This window comes from Chlorocebus sabaeus, chromosome 16 (genome assembly GCF_047675955.1).
Source record: "Chlorocebus sabaeus isolate Y175 chromosome 16, mChlSab1.0.hap1, whole genome shotgun sequence".
NCBI classification, from domain to species: Eukaryota; Metazoa; Chordata; class Mammalia; order Primates; family Cercopithecidae; genus Chlorocebus; species Chlorocebus sabaeus.
In genome coordinates this window covers 78,170,620-78,184,376 of record NC_132919.1, presented here as the reverse complement: position 1 = coordinate 78,184,376, position 13,757 = coordinate 78,170,620, and the positions used below count along the sequence as shown (strand labels likewise).

Below are 13,757 nucleotides of genomic sequence, written 5' to 3'. Positions count from 1 at the left end.
TCCCAGCACTTTGGGAGGCCAAGGCAGGCGGATCACCTGAGGTCGGGAGTTCAAAACCAGCCTGACCAACATCGAGAAACCCCGTCTCTACTAAAAATACAAAATTAGCCAGGGTGGTGGCACATGCCTGTAATCCCTGCTACTCGGGAAGCTGAGGCAAGAGAATCGCTTGAACCTGGGAGGTGGAGGTTGAGGTGAGCCGAGATCGCACCATCACACTCCAGCCTGGGCAACAAGAACGAAACTCCATCTCAAAATAAATAAATAAATAAATAAATAAAAGATCAGGAAGGGATCCACAAAGTCCTTGAGGCCCTCCCTCGGGCAAAGCGCAGAGGCTCAGATCCCATATGTAAACAACAACCCAGAGGGCCTGTGCTGAGTGCCAATGCAGAGGGCCTGTGTAAGGTGGTTATAAGTTGCAAGGAGACAAAGCAAGTAAGGAGAGTTGCAAGGGGACAAAGCAAAACCCTAAAATTATTGCTACCGCATGAACTTCAAACCCGTCCAGGACCCTCCAGGGAGGCTGGCAGGTGAGGAGAGAGGATGGTTCCCTTCCCAGATGCCGGCCACCCCCACGCCCTCCCGCTTCCTTCTGCTCCCAGGCCCCCGCACTGTGCACCTAGCAGCGGTGCCAGCAAGCGCCAGGCTGTGTCCCTACCTCAGCGGCCCAAGCCCCAGCTCACTGGGCCCCTTCTCTAGCCATCTAGATTTTAGTAACTCCAGCCTCTTCTATTTGCTCCCCCAGCCCTAGCGGCAGCGGCTGCCTCCTGCAGTTACTGTCTCAGCCAAGGTTTCCTTTTCGCCCTTTCAGCCTCTCGAACGCCTGTAAAACCAATTCCCTACCTCAATCCCCTTGGTTGAGAAACCCGGTGTTTTTCTGTCTTCTTTACTCGATCTTGGTGGATACACCTTCTAATGCTTCAACTCAAAGAGAAAAGATACACATAAATCAGAAGCAACAGAGCCCACGGAAAGCAGCCACGTCTGTCCTGTTGTTTGGCCATGCTGGGAAGCGGGACAGTTTGTGCTGGTCAGAAATCACGACTGCAAGATATCCTTCTCTTCCCTCAGCGCTCACACCACTTGGGAGACATTCAGGCCTGAGTTCAGGGGACCTTCTGCAAACTACTTCACCTCTCAAGCCTTCAATTTCCTCCCTTGAAACTCAGGACCAAAGCAGTGCCAACACTGCAATGACTGTTGACATCTGGAGTGAAATGTGCCGCCCCCGCCCCACCCGCACCACTCACTCATGGAAGATCCTTCACTCCACACTAAACAACCCAGCTCCCGACTGCAGTTCCTCAGATGACAGTTCGCGTCCCTTCACTATCTCAGCCACGCACCTTGAATAAACTCCAATGTAACGCGCAATCTTTTTAAACAGGGCACTGTTGAAAGACAGCTCAAGAGCAGAGAGGCTACCTCCGCCTCAGTCTGGAAGCTGTACTCTGTTAACACAGCCAGAAGCCCACAGCCAGGGTCTGATGCATTTGGCTTCACAGCACATCCCAGTGTCAGGCCATATTTTGCCTTCAATCAACTAAAATAACCTAAACATGTTTTCACAAGCGTAAGAGTGTTCAAACTGACACTGCTTCATTAAGCGTAGGTCTTCCAGATTACAAAGAAAGCCCATTCTGCATCTTAGCGATTCATCCTCTCCCTCTAGGAGGGCTGCAGGTCCAAGGCCCTTTGAAGAGAATGGCACGGAGACGAGCAAGCTGCTGAAACACAGCACTGAGAAGCCTGACTCCAGAGCTGGACTGGCAGCTTCCACACAGCGTGACACTCTGGCCATGACACCCTGCTGCTACCTCTTTATCTATTGCTTGATGAAAAGTGTTGGCCGGGCGCGGTGGCTCAAGCCTGTAATCCCAGCACTTTGGGAGGCCGAGACGGGTGGATCACGAGGTCAGGAGATCGAGACCATCCTGACTAACACGGTGAAACCCCATCTCTACTAAAAAATACAAAAAACTAGCCGGGCGAGGTGACGGGTGCCTGTAGTCCCAGCTACTCAGGAGGCTGAGGCAGGAGAATGGCGTGAACCCGGGAGGCGGAGCTTGCAGTGAGCCGAGATCCGGCCACTGCACTCCATCCTGGGCGACAGAGTGAGACTCTGTCTCAAAAAAAAAAAAAAAGAAAAGAAAAGTGTTGACTGTACACTTACCCAATTCTTCAATGACTTCTGTCGAAAGCACTGTAAATAAGCTGGAGAGTTGGGCGCAATGGCTCACGCCTCTAATGCCAGCACTTCGGGAGGCCGAGGCAGGAGGATTGCTTGAACCCAGGAGTTCAAGACAAGCCTGGGCCACACAGGGAGACCCTAGCTCTACAAAAAAATTTAAAACTTGCCAGGTGTGGTGGCATGCACCTGTAGTACCAGCTGTCCTCAAAGTCTAAAGGAAAACATGACTCTAGAATTCCATCCCTAGGAAAAATACCTTTCAAGAATGACAGCTGAGGCCGGGTGTGGCGGCTCATGCCTATAATCACAGCACTTTGGGAGGCCAGGTCAGAAGGATCGCCTCAAGTCAGGAGCTCAAGATTAGCCTGATCAACATGGTGAAACCCCATCTCTACGAAAAATACAAAGTGAGCCAGACATGGTGGTGCCTGCCTATAATTTCAGCTACTTGGGAGGCTGAGGCAGGAGAATCATTTGAACCTGGGAGGCGGAAGTTGCAGTGAGCTGAGATCGCACCACTGCACTCCAGCCTGGGCAACAAGAGCAAAGCTGCATCTCAAAAAAAAAAAAAAAGAATTATGACTGAATAAAGATATTTTCAGAGGCCGGTCATGGGAGCTCACGCCTGTAATCCCAGCATTTTGGGAGGCTGAGGCAGGTGGATCACCTGAGCCCATGAGTTCGAGACAAGCCTGGGCCACAGGGCAAAACCCCATCTCTACAAAAATTATAAAAACTTAGCTGGTTGTGGTGGTACACACCTGTTGTCCCATCTACACAAGAGTCTGAGGTGGGAGGATCGCTTGAACCCAGGAGGTAGAGGTTGCAGTGAGTCAAGGTCACACCACTGTACTCTAGCCTGGACAACAGAGCAAGACCCTGTCTCAAAAAAACAAAAACAAACAAACAAAAAGATATTTTCAGACTAACGAAGTGAATGCGGCATCAGTAGACTATCATGAGAAAAGAATTCTGAAATCTCAGTCAAAGTAGGTGGCCCCATAGGAAAGTTCTGAGATGCTAAAGTAAAGGAGAGCGAAGAGTCAAAAGTATGTGCCTCACCCTGAAAGAACAATGACTGTCAAAAACAAGGATGGTAACTTGGGGTGTTAAAAAATAAAATACTGACACAGCAATACTCACATATAAGAAATAAATGGATTAAATAATTTCCTAAGTCTTGGATTGTCTAAGAAAAGAATAAAGATCGTAACGGACGTTATACCATTTTCAGTATTCCTACTGTAATTTCTAAGAAACTATTACAAGAGGAAAAACAGTGCACGGCTTCAAAAATAGTAAAAGGAAAGAAATTAAATATTTTCAATCCATAAAAAGGCATTCAAAAAAAACAGTACAGGAAGGACAAATAGAAAGCACAAAAGAGATGGCAGATTTAGGCCCCAATGTAGACTAAGTGCTCCAACTGAAAGACAAAAATCATCAGACTGATCTGTTTTAATCCAACTACAAGCTGTTTACAGGAGACATATGAAAAATATAAGGCTACAGAAGTGTTGACTTATATAAAAGGACAAATAAACAAGACCGACACTAACCAAGAGAAAACTAGTGTAACTATCCTGAGACAAAACAGACTGTAAGGCAAAAGGTTTCATTAGGGATAAAGAGTCACTTTACAACAATATAGACTCAATTCACCAGGAAGATACAACAGGTTTACAACAATATGGCCTCAAAATATAAATGAAGCACAAATGGACAGAGAATTATGTCTAAATATGTCTAATAAGGAGAACTAGACGTATTTACAATGATGGTGAGAAGTGTTGATACACCTGTTACTGATAGACATAGTCAAAAAAATCAGTAAAGTATAGATGATTTGTACACCACAAATAAAACATTTGACTTAATGGACACATATAAAAGGTGGCACCAACAGCCATACACGTGCATCGTGTTCAAGTATACAGGGAACATTTACAAAAACTCACCACACACAGGCCCATAAGGCACAGAGCAGCTGAAATTCCAAGCATGTGCATGCATGCACGCGTGTGCACACAGCGGTGCAACCTACACCATCCGCAACACGAGGGGGCGCCATTCGCACACAGCAATGGCGTGGATGGCTCCCCCTACAGACGTGCAGTGCACCTGCTACCGCCCTGCTGACACAGATGTCTTCCGATCAAAATGCAATTAAGAAATCAAAAATAAATCCTAGGAAAAGTCTTCTATGTTTAAAAATTACAACACTTTTAAATAATAAATTGATCAAGTCAAAATAAAATTTAGAGAATAATTTGAACTGAACAAAAATAGTGTATATCCAGCCAGGCATGGTGGTTCATGCCTATAATCCCAGCACTTTGGGAGGCCAAGGCGGGAAGAGCCAGGTGTTCAAGACCAGCCTAGGCAACACAGGGAGACCTCGTATCTAAAATAAATAAAAGGCCGGGCGCGGTGGCTCAAGCCTGTAATCCCAGCACTTTGGGAGGCCGAGACGGGCGGATCACGAGGTCAGGAGATCGAGACCATCCTGGCTAACACGGTGAAACCCCGTCTCTACTAAAAATACAAGAAAATTAGCCGGGCGGGGTGGCGGACACCTGTAGTCCCAGTTACTCGGGAGGCTGAGGCAGGAGAATGGCGTGAACCCGGGGGGGCGGAGCTTGCAGTGAGCTGAGATCGCGCCACTGCACTCCAGCCTGGGGCACAGAGCAAGACTCCGTCTCAAAAAAAAATAAAATAAAATAAAATAAATAAATAATAAATAAATAAATAAATAAATAAATAAATAAATTTGTTTTTAAAAACTACTACTTGTTGAATGCCACTAAGCATTTACATTTTTAAATGCTAAGTGCATACATTAGAAAAGACCATTGGCGGCCGGGCGCGGTGGCTCAAGCCTGTAATCCCAGCACTTTGGGAAGCCGAGACGGGCAGATCATGAGGTCAGGAGATCGAGACCATCCTGGCTAACACAGTGAAACCCCATCTCTACTAAAAAATACAAAACACCAGCCAGGCGAGGTGGCGGGTGCCTGTAGTCCCAGCTACTCAGGAGGCTGAGGCAGGAGAATGGCGTAAACCCGGGAGGCGGAGCTTGCACTACATTCCAGCCTGAGAGCCTGGGTGACAGAACGAGAGTCCATCTCAAAAAAAAAAAAAAGAAAAGAAAAGACAGTTGGCTGAAAACTAGTAAGGTAAGTACTCATCTCAAGAATCTCCCCCTCAAGAATGTGGGAAAGGCAATAAAACAAACCCAAGGGAAGTAGAAAGAAGAAAATAATAAGATATAAAATAAACTAAGGGACCAAGAATGGTGGCTCACATCCGTAATCCCAGCACTTTGGGAGGCCAGGGCAGGAGGATCACTGGAGCCCAAGGAGTTCCAAGATGAGCCTAAGAAACATAAGGAGACCCTGTCTCTACAAAAAATAATAAATAAATAAATAAATAAATAAATAAATAAAAATTTAAATAAGCTGGGCATGGTGGCACACATCTGTAGTCCCAGTTACTTGGGAGACTAAGCGGGGAAGATCACTTCAGCCCAAGAGTTCAAGGCTGCAGTGAGCCATGATCGCAACACTGCACTCCAGCCTGGATGACAAAGCAAGATCTTGTCTCAAAAAAACCAAAACAAAAAAAAAAGAGTGGACACACAAATCTCAATGTCAGGAATAAAAAGGAAACATTACTACAATCCCATTGACTTTAAAAAGATCACAAGAGGATGTTACAAACAACTTTATGCCTATAAATTTGAAACCTAGATGAAATCAACAAAGTCTTCTTAAAATGTAACTTACCAAAACTGACTCAAAAAGGAAAAAAAAAAAATGAAAAGCTTAAATCAGAACTTTAAAAACTTTTTTACAAACAACACTTTAGGATTACATGACTTCACGGGCAAGTTCTACCAGGCATTTGCGGAACAATTTATTCCCAGCCTGGACACAAACTCTCGGGAACTCAAGAACTGACATGAAGCCCAAACCTTCCCCAGACCCAGGCATGTGGGCAGATAGCTGTAGGGCTGACTCTTGCAGCCCTGCTGCCCTGGAAATGCACCAGTTAAGATAAACGGGGAAGGCTGGTGCTAAGAGCCGATTCTCCACCTGGGTTCCCATGAGGCTTCTGATCTGTGGACGTCCGGGAGTAGAGGAGTGTAAGGTGGCCTCATGATTAGAATGACACTCAAGACCAGCACAAAACCACAGCTGGTTCCTCTGTATCCACACCCCTCCCGTAACTGCATCCCATCCCCAGCAGCCTTACACAGTCTTCAGGATCAAGGGGGCAGGAAGCTGTGTGCATGGCTGCCGGGGCTCCTGATGACATGGAGATATCATGAATGCCGCATATAAAGCAATATATAAAAATAATTTTTATTCTTATATACCTACCAAATAACAGGCTAAAAGCTTAAATTTTTTAAAGGTGCCTCTTAGGACAGCATCAAAATAATATCAAGTACTTAAAAGAATTCCAACAAAAGATGGGCAACACCTCTACAGGGAAAAGTGTATAACTTAATTCAGGGAACTCAAAGAAGACCTATCTAAATAGGAGATATGCCACATGTGTGGGCAGAAGTCTCAATTCTGAAAAGATATCAAATCTGTCCAAATTGATGTACAGGCTCAATGCAATCCCCCAAATTTCCAAATACCCCCCAAATTTTATTCCTTTGAACTCGACAAGCTAATTGTTAAACCTATATGAAGAACAAAAGAACAAGAATAGCCAAGACATTCTCAAGAAAAACAAGTGCTTCCTTCACACGATATTTTATAAAGCCCTAGTAATTAAAGCAGACACAGTGGTGCTAGGGCTGACCAATGACACCAGCAGATCAATGGGATAAACAGAAAGTCCCAAACAGACCTACACTGGTCACTTGGCCTATGACAGAGCACTGCAACTGAGGAAGAAGGATGAGCTTTTCACAAAAATCTACTGAAACAACTAGATATCTACATGGGAAACTAGATCCCTACCTTAAACCATACACAAAGTTTATATAAAACATAAACGGGAAAGAAAAAGCATAAAGCCATAATAGACAATATAGTAGATTACTTTCATGCCATCAAGGGAGAGAGTTCCTAAACAAGATGCAAAAAAAGCACTGACCTTAAAAGGAACAGACTGATTATCAGACCACATTAAAATGGAGAATGTCAAAAGACCCCATAAGGAACGTGAAAAAACAAGCCTCCGAGTAGAAAGATTTTGGAATTTGGTTTTGGTTTTGGTTTTGGTTTTTTAGAGACAGGGTCTCACTCTGTCACCCAGGCTGGAGTGTGCTGGTGCGATCTCGGCTCACTGCAGCCGGAACAGCTGGGATCAAGCCATCCTCCTGCCTCAGCCTCCCAAGTAGCTGAGACTGCAGATGCGCACTACCATGCCCGGCTAATTTTTTTTTTTTTTTTTTTGGTAGAGATGGGGTTTCACTATGTTGCCCAGGCTGGGAGGTATTTATAATGCACATTCAAAATATGTAAAAGCTCCTAAAATCAGTAAGAAAAACACAACTCAACAGAAAACTGGGGGAACGACTTCAACAGGCATTTAAAAAAAAAAAAGAGAAGAAGAAAATATACAGTGATCTTATATCTTATGCCTGCTTATGTATACCAGAATATATGAGGATGCTCACTTCTCCCAGGAGTTTGAGACCAGTCTGGGCCACATGGCAAAACCCCATCTCTACAAAAAAATACAAAGAAAAAGAAGCCGGGTGTGATGGCACCTGTCTGTAGTCCCAGTTATGTGGGAGGCTGAGGTGGGAAGATCACCTGACTGCGGGAGGTCGAGGCTGCAGTGAGCCATGATGGTGCCACTGCACTCCAACCTGGGTGACAGAGTGAGACCTGGTCTCTAAATAAATAAATAATGCTAATTTCAACATTGTTCAGCAGTAGAATGGATAAGTAAATTGTGATATATACATGAAATGAGATATTACATAGAAGTAAACAACAGATATTCAACCACCTGATTCTTTGTTTAAAAAAGAATTTAAAATAGTTACTCTACGCCTACAGCATACCCAAATGTTTTTCTCAACCCACCTGATTCTTATCAATACAATACTGAGAAAAGAAGCAACCCACGAAAAACTGAAGTACAGTTTTTAAAGATGCACGCATAGGTAGGAAAACCATTAAGAAAAGTGAAGAGGCTGGGCATAGTGGCTCACGCCTATAATCCCAGCACTTTGGGAGGCCAAGGCAGGCAGATTGCTTGAGCTCAGGAGTTTGAGACCAGCCTGGGCAACATGATGAAGCCCTGTCTCTAGAAAAAATACAAAAATTAGCTTGGTGTGGTGGTGTGCACCTGTAGTCTCAGTTACCCGGGAAGCTGAGGTGAGAGGATCAATTGAGCCCAGGAGGCCGAGGCTGCAGTGAGCGATGATCACACCACCTCACTGCAGTCTGGGAGACAGAATGATACCCCATCTCAAAAGAAAAGTGAAGAAATCATTATTGCCAATAAAAGGAAGAAAAGTATTTGCCTCTCGAAGAAAAGGAGTAACTGTGATCAAGGTGCAACACATAAAGAACTCCTAGGGTACCGAAATATTCTATATCTTGACTGGGCTGGGGGAACACATGTTTTTATAAATACTGATGGAATTGTAAATAGATGTTTTCTGTACTCTTTACTTCCTAATTTTAAAAAGAAATCAAATCAGACTAGAAAGGACCTTCTTAAACAAAATAGCTAAATGAAAAGAACAATTAGACCATTTTCTATAGGACTTGAACAATTATTAACACCAGAAGAGGATTTCTGTATAATTAACTAAATCTTTAAGGTAGCGAGCCAAATCCGGCACTCTAGCACTACATGACTGAGTGCCCAATTTAGATCTGTAACACCAAAACAGGAGGATTTTATCCTTAAATCCTCTTACGTGTTTAACAATTATTTCCGTTTCAACCTCTGACCTACCTGGCTTTATAAAGCCCAAATGAAATGCAAATGTTTCTATCAGAGAAAGGAGAAACTCTAAATCTAGCCTTGTAAATTAGTTGTCTAGGGATTACGAAAGCTGAACTCTTCCAAACTTTAATCTGTACTATTAATGTGATATACCAATGTAATCTTAAATATTAATTTCGTGTGAAAGTTGGAAAGTGAAACTCCACTGGAGGGGGAAAATTAGGTTCAGTGAAAGAACAACTCATTAATACATAACAACTTATTAACTGCAAAGAATCAACCATCAGGCCGAGCACAATGGCTCATGCCTGTAATCCCAGCACTTTGGGAGGCCGAGGCAGGCAGATCACTTGAGGTCAGGAGTTTGAGACCAGCCTGGCCAACATGGTAAAACCCCGTCTGTACTAAAAATGCAAAAATTAGCCAGGCATGGTGGTGGATACCCGTAGCCCCAGATGTTCAGGAGGCTGAGGCAGGAGAATCGCTTGAACCCAGGAGGCGGAGGTTGCAGTGAGCCAAGATCGCACCATTGCACTCCAGCCTGGGCCACAGAGTGAGACTCCGTCTCAAAAAAAAAAAAAAAAAAAAAAAAAAAAATCAACAATCAGCTACTCTAACCTACTTAATAAAAGGTGATCTCGTCGTGTCATTCATCTATCTAGCACTTTCTTTCATTTGCCCCTTCTATATCATACTTAGGGGGACTGCCACTTCCAGGAAAAGATGGACTAAGTAGTAACAGCCTAGCCCTTCCACCATACACAACTAGAAAACTGAACACAATACATAAAACACTTCTTCAGGCATTGAACAACGTGTCACACAGGAACGTGGCCCCTGAGAGAGGGAAGACAAATGAGGTGTGCCCCATGACACAGGAGCTTTCTGCGTGGAGACAGGGGCCCGTGCAGACCATGGCAGTCACTGAGCTGAGGAGACAGAGGTCTGAATTCATGACGGCCAGAACAGCCAGAACAAGAGCGGCAAGTAACGAGGAGACAGCCACAAGGAGGAGGCGGAAACGGAGCTGGGCCCCTTGAGTCCCTGTCTGAATACAAGGCAGGGCGTGCTGCTGGTTAGACTCCAGGAGGCCAGGTAAAGAGCAACCACAGGGGAAGGAGAAGCGGAACAGAGTGAGACACATTCAGGTTCCAACAAGGAAGAATGAAGGGACCTCATGAAGCACCATCAGCAGAGACTCAAAGGCCACAGCGTTAGGCACAGGGCTAAACTAGACCAAAAGTAAAGGCTTCTCTAGACTAGGGGTCACCAAACTTCCTGCTGTAAAGGGGCAGAGAATATTTTAGGTTTTGTGGGACATACAGATTTTGCCTCAACTTCTCAACTTTACCACTGTCACACGAAATCAACATTGACCATCCCCAAACAATGGGCCTGTGTTCCAAAAGACTTTATTTATAAAAACAAGCAGCCGGGCGCGGTGGCTCAAGCCTGTAATCCCAGCACTTTGGGAGGCCGAGATGGGCGGATCACGAGGTCAGGAGATCGAGACCATCCTGGCGAACACGGTGAAACCCCGTCTCTACTAAAAATACAAAAAATTAGCCGGGCGAGGTGGCGGGCGCCTGTAGTCCCAGCTACTCGGGAGGCTGAGGCAGGAGAATGGCATAAACCCGGGAGGCGGAGCTTGCAGTGAGCTGAGATCCGGCCACTGCACTCCAGCCTGGGAGACAGAGCGAGACTCCGTCTCAAAAAAAAAAAACAAGCAAGGGGCCATAGTTTTCCAATCCTGACCTAGACCTGCTTTTATTTATTCATTTATTCATTCATTCATTCATTCATTCATTCATTCATTTTTTTGAGGCAGAGTTTCGCTCTTGTTGCCCAGGTTGGAGTACAATGGCATGATCTCGGCTCACTGCAACCTCCACCTCCCGGGTTCAAGCGATTCTCCTGCCCCAGCCTCCCAAAGTGCTGGGATTACAAGCGTGAGCCACCGTGCCCAGCCTAGAACTGCTTTTAAAAGATAGAAAACAAGCCCTGAAAGAAGGCAGCTGACCCACAAGTAAACTAACTTCCTGCCAGAACAAAACTTGACACTGTTTAAATGCAGAAAACAAAATGCAGATGCTCAACAACGTGGCACTCCCTATGTCCAGCATCCAATCAGAAATTACTAGAGGTAAGAAAAAGCAGGAAAACCTGATCCACAACCACAAGAAAATCAGTCCATCTAGACCCAAAAATGAGAGTGACAAGGAAATAACAGAAAAGATTTTTAAAACAATATTACAAATGTGTTCAAGGATTTAAAAGAGAGTATGAATACGAAGAAAGAAATCCAAATGGAACATTTAGAGAAAAAAAAATAGCATCTGAAATTTTGAAATACATAGGATGAGCTGGCTTAAAAATATGGTAGGGCTGGGCACTGCGGCTCACACCTGTAATCCCAGCACCGTGGGAGGCGGAGATAAGAGGATCGCTTGAGCCCAGGAGTTCAAGACCAGCCTGGGCAACATAGTGAGACCCTCCTGTCTCTATAAAAATAAAATAAAGAGCATGTTAGAAACTATAGAAGAATAGATGAGAGAACGTGAAGACATTACAACAGAAACAACTCAAATAAATCACAGAGGAAAAAAAGATGGAGGGAATGGGGATCCTCAGTGGGACAATATCTAGCATCTAAAATAAATGTAAACAGAGCTCTGAAGATTGAGGAGGAACAATGGAAGAAATAGGAAAACTGGAAAAATAATGGCAGTACATTTTCCAAAATTTTGGTGAAAAGTATAATCCTACAGATCCAAGAATGTCAACAAACCACAAGCAGGCTACTCACAAAGAAAACTACACCAAGGTATATTGTAATCATACTGCTAAATTCCAATGACAGAAACATCTTTAAAGTAGCTGGAGGAGAAAAAGAATATTACGTACTAGAGAACAAAAGTAAGACTGACAGCAGACTTTAAGAACAAGGCAAGCCTGAGACAACAGAACATCCTTAAAGTGCTAGGAGCATAAAGGTGAAATAAGGACATTCTCAGACAAACAAAAGCTGAGAAAATGTGTGGCCAAAATACCAGTATTATAAGCAAAGTTAAAGTTCTTCAGACTGAAGGAAAATGATACCAGATTCAAGTTCAGAGCTATAAAAGGCATGAAGCCTAGAAACAGAAATATGTGGGCCGGGTGCAGTGGCTCATTCCTGTAATCCCAGCACTTTGGGAGGCTGATGCAGGCAGACTGCTTGAGGCCAGGAGTTCAAGATCAGCCTGGTCAACGCGGCAAGATCCCATCTCTACTAAAAATACAAAAAAATTAGCCGGGCATAGTAGTGCACGTCTGTAGTCCCATCTTCCTGGGAGGCTGAGGCATGAAAATTGCTTGAACCCGGGAGGTGGACATTGCAGTGAGCCGAGATCACACCACTGCACTCCAGACTGGGCAACAGAGTGAGACTCTGTCTCAGAAAAAAAAGAAAAAATAAATAGAAATATGTGGGTTAATATAAAAGATATTCTTATTTTTAAATTTATTTCTAAGATAATGGACTTTTATTTATTTATTTATTTTGATACAGAGTCTCACTCTGTCACCCAAGCTGGAGTGCAGTGGTGCCAAAGCTGTCTGAGTGCTAGATGCAGCTCCTGGCTCACCATGTAACAACCAAATAATTTGGTAAGGTTGGATGTGCTCTCCAAATAGCCTCAGTTTACTCAACTGTAACAAAATGTGCCTGCTAAGGCCTTTGTCAGGATTAGGGAAATTAATCCACGTTTTAAAATATTTGCAAATTATAAAGAGATACAAAGTACAGAGCAAGACAGCTCCCACACCCATGCCTCCCTCCACCTCCCAGCCCGGGGGCTCTACCCCCTCCATAGGCAGTGCGCCCTCCCTCAACCTCCCAGCCCTGGGGTTCTACCCCCTCCACAGCAGTGCACATCTCTCTCCACCTCCCAGCCCTGGGGCTCTACCCCCTCCACAAGCACGGCGCCCTCCCTCCACCTCCCAGCCCTGGGGTTCTACCCCCTCCACAGCAATGCACGTCTCCCTCCACCTCCCAGCCCTGGGGCTCTACCCACTCCACTTCCCAGCCCTGGGGCTCTACCCCCTCCACAGGCAGTGCCTCTTCCTTCACCACCTTCTCCCCTGTCTTGACTCTCCCTTGTACTGGCTCCTTCTCGGAGAAAACACTGGTTTACTGTGGCCTCCTTCAGTCACCACTTTGCTCCTCCCACACCCCTCGTGGTGTGTGACCACCATCTCCCCTTCCCTTTGCCTTCTTAACAATTATTCCACAGCAATTCAGCTTCTACCAAGCTACCTATTCCACCAAACCTCACAAAGTCACTGATGGCATTGGCAGAGTCACCCAACAAACAGTCACAAAGACTCTCCCGTGTAACAGACACTTCCTAGTATTATCTGTACAGGTCTCAAGGGTAAGGACTGTAGATGTTTTTCTACAAAACTTTCCAGATAACATGCATTCCAGGTATTGGCAAGCATGTGGAGGAACTCGGACTCTTGCACAAAGCTAGAAACCCTTCTACCATAAAGACACACATGCTTATGTTCACTGCAGCACTATGCACAATAGCAAAGACGGGGAATCAACCACTGCAGCACTATGCACAATAGCAAAGACGGGGAATCAACCACT

General features: G+C 44.8%; 1 protein-coding gene across 2 annotated transcripts in view; it reads right to left on the bottom strand.

The window, feature by feature from the left end:
* Positions 1–13,757, bottom strand: part of RPTOR (regulatory associated protein of MTOR complex 1) — a 411,638-nt gene that overhangs the window by 379,004 nt on the left and 18,877 nt on the right. The window contains exon 1 of one of the 2 annotated variants that reach the window (XM_073005477.1): positions 847–1,181. The exons of the other annotated variant lie outside the window; for it this stretch is intronic. The gene's annotated coding sequence lies outside the window, so the exon portion shown is untranslated. Of the gene's footprint in view, positions 1–846; positions 1,182–13,757 lie in introns of those variants that run through there. 2 annotated transcript variants of the gene reach the window in all.